The sequence below is a fragment of the Amblyomma americanum genome, chromosome 1 (genome assembly GCF_052857255.1).
Source record: "Amblyomma americanum isolate KBUSLIRL-KWMA chromosome 1, ASM5285725v1, whole genome shotgun sequence".
NCBI lineage: Eukaryota > Metazoa > Arthropoda > Arachnida > Ixodida > Ixodidae > Amblyomma > Amblyomma americanum.
The window spans coordinates 82748985-82752219 of NC_135497.1; the positions used below are offsets into that span (position 1 = coordinate 82748985).

At 48.7% G+C, this 3235-nt stretch overlaps 1 pseudogene; it reads left to right on the plus strand.

The window, feature by feature from the left end:
• Positions 1-747: 747 nt before the first annotated feature.
• LOC144133564 (uncharacterized) lies at positions 748-2778 on the plus strand (annotated as a pseudogene).
• The last annotated feature ends 457 nt before the right edge of the window (positions 2779-3235 follow it).

Sequence of the window (3235 nt, forward strand, 5' to 3'; positions counted from 1 at the left end):
GCTATGGCATACTGCTGTGTGCCGGGATGCAGATCAAACGCGAAGCGGAAAGTACCAGGGATTTCATTTCATGAAATTCCTAGTGACAACGATTTGAGAGTGAAGTGGCTGCAAGTAATATCCAGGAAGGACTGGGTGCCGAACACCACGTCACGCTATTCGGTCATTTGCAGCAAACATTTCCTGCCTGACGACTGCAAGGTAGGATGCAAGACTAGGAAGCTTAAAAGAGGTGCGACCCCGAGCGTGTTTCCGGACTATCCGGAGTATATGCAACCGCCTGCTAAGAAGCCGCGGAGCGATGCTGTTTTGAGAAAACGGGAGGCTGCCGTTCTGCATTGCACGTCCGTTGTCCGTGCGAGTACAAGTTGCCTGCCTCGCGATGTCATTGCCGACTCTCCGCTACCGACTGCATCGTCTCCCGTGTTTGACTCCTCGAACATGGATGTTGCAAGTGGTGACGATCGGCTCCACGTCAAGCCCTGCTGCACTACGAAAGAGGAGGCGACCCAAGTAGATGTTCGCAGCTCGATTTCTGTCGTGGAACGCCAGAAGTGGCAACGAAAAGAGCGCGACATGAAAACTCAAATAGAGCAACTCAAACGAACTGTGGACAGGTAGGTATAAGGAGGAGCTCAGGCGAGTGAAAGAGGAGTGCAATATCGCTGCGTTTACCGGTGTTGTCAAAGCGGCGAGCGAGCAGCACTTGGGTGCAAGCATTCTCGTCGATCAAATCAAGAATTTCGGCAAGACCAGACCCAGCTGGTCAGAGCTAGTAGTGCGTCACTGCATTATTCATAGAAATCTATCAACCCGGGCCTATGAGCATATCCGCAAAGAAGGCATCCTGAAGCTGCCAAGCCGGTCTACTCTACAGAGATTCCTAGGAGTAAATTCTGGCGAGGTAGGGTTCACTCCCCTGGTGAAAGAATGGCTTCAGGTGGAGGCAAGCAACCTAAAAGCCGAACAAGCTAAAGTGTGCTCCTTAGTTGTGGACGAGATGCGAATTCAACAGAGACTGCAGTACAAGCAAAAAGATGCGTTTGTGGGAGAAGTTGATCTGGGAAATAGCGTTCAAAAAACAGCTACTGGTGAACCTGTTTTGGCCAATTCACTTCTGTGCTTTGTACTAACAGGGTTGTCGGTGCATGCTCGAATACCTGTTGGGTATTTCCTTACAAGGAATTGCACTGGACAGGAGCTCTTTTCACTGATAAAGCATGTGATAAAGGCAGTTGAAGATATAGGCTTTAAGATTGTGCGTATTGTGTCTGACAACCACAAGATTAATGTCCTCGCATTTCAACTTCTGTGTGGTGGAAGCTTAAGTCATTGCACGCAGCACCCTGAGGATCCAACAAGGAAATTTTTCCTCGCGTTCGACCAATGCCACATCATCAAGAATGTGCGGTCCCAATTCCTTGCCAGGGACCTTGGAAAAGATGGCGAAGCGTCTTCCTCCCACCTGAAAGAACTGTACCGGATGCAGCAAGACAGCATTGTTAAACCGGTTCGCTTTTTAACAAGGAAGCATGTTTTCCCGTCTAATATTGAAAAAAAAATGAATGTGTCAAGAGCTGTGCATGTTTTTTCACCGCCGGTCACTGCTGCACTTAAGCTCCTGCAAGAGCAAGCTGGACACACATGCGACATGAGTTTCGCTGCTGTGGGGCCTACAATCAAGTTTATGGACATAATGCACCGTTGGTTTCTGCTGATGGATGTGAGCAACTGTGCGCAACACATTCAGCAAAAACTGCCAGACAGCAGGCAGTACGACAGTTCTGGAGACTCACGTCTAAGCTGGCTAATGACATCGTTCCAAAGCTAGCTTCAAAACATGCAGCGTCATTGCCAAGCAAAACAGTTCCTTAGTAAGGAAACTTATCAAGCCCTTGTTATGATAACAACATCAAATGTGGAATGCATCAAGCACCTCCTTGCTGTTGAAAGCTTCAAGTTTGCTCTGACTAGAAAATTTTCATCGGACCCAATTGAGTCATTCTTTGGATGGCTAAGGCGATCTGCTGGGAGCAACGACCAGACAGATGCTCGAGCAGTCCTCTCTGGTGTGGAGAAGGTCCTGAAGACAGGCTTAGTTTCAGCTTCGCTAAACAGCAATGTTGTTGACACTTCAAACCACTCACTTGGACCACTGAGCACTAAGCCTGCAGTGACGCAGCATGTGGATTTATTTCCACAAGAGACAAGAAGGCTCCTTGGGGATCTCCTCAAGAACCCAAAAAGTTTGCTGCCTACGCCAGACACTGCGGCACTTTCAATGTTAGGAGGCTACTTGGCCCGTGTTGTACAAGAGAAGTTGGACTGAAGCTCCTGCACTGCTTTTCTCACAAGACCTGCCTCATCTGCGCCCAGCGACAGCCTGATACGACATCAGGACAGGGGAGGGCTTTTTTATCCGTCTACTGAGTTCGTCTATGTGCTTTACGCACTGCGAAAGTACATTGAAGTGATGTTAGAGAAAAGGAGGTTCATGGAAAAGCCCCTTCAAGCTGCAGTCTCAACTGCCGTGGATGTCCTTGCAGAACATGGGGCATTAAAATGCGCACGTCCATGCAGTGACCATCACAAAGAACTTTTGAAACTTGTCTGTACAAAGTTCTTCAGACCAGTATTCACGAACTATGCCTTGTCTGTGACAGACAGGAGGGACATATTCAAGCCACTTACATCCAAGCCACTTTCTAGGAAGTTGTTGAAGCTGTGACATGCGTTTGTCCTTATGATTTCTTGCTTATGACAGTAAAGTTCTTGTATGTCGACAAGATGTGCCTTGTCTTGGTTCAATTGCATCATTACCAGGCAAAAGTCGGTAGCAAACACACAGAAGGAACGCTGACGGATTAGTCTGTAAAAAACATCTTCAGAACGTGAAATGGTGTTCACAGGCAGGCTCTTTAGCCATTGAGAAATATTCTCATGTAATGTTTTTAATAAGGTAATTTAAGGGGGAGTCGCAACTATGCCGCAGCCGCGTGCTATCAGTATGCCCCGGCTGTCGTGTATATTCTAGGCACTATACTTCAGCGAAGTATAGTGCCTAGAATATACTTGCTAGTGTGCCGAGGGCGCGCGCTCGCGTGGCCGCTGCGGTGATGCCTTCCTGCGGCCACCGTGTGGTGGCGCTGCCAGTCGCTAAGGTGCCACCACGCCACGTTCGCTGCCGAGGCAGCGTAGGTGCGGCAAGTCTGGCGTTGATGCGCTGCGCTTTTCA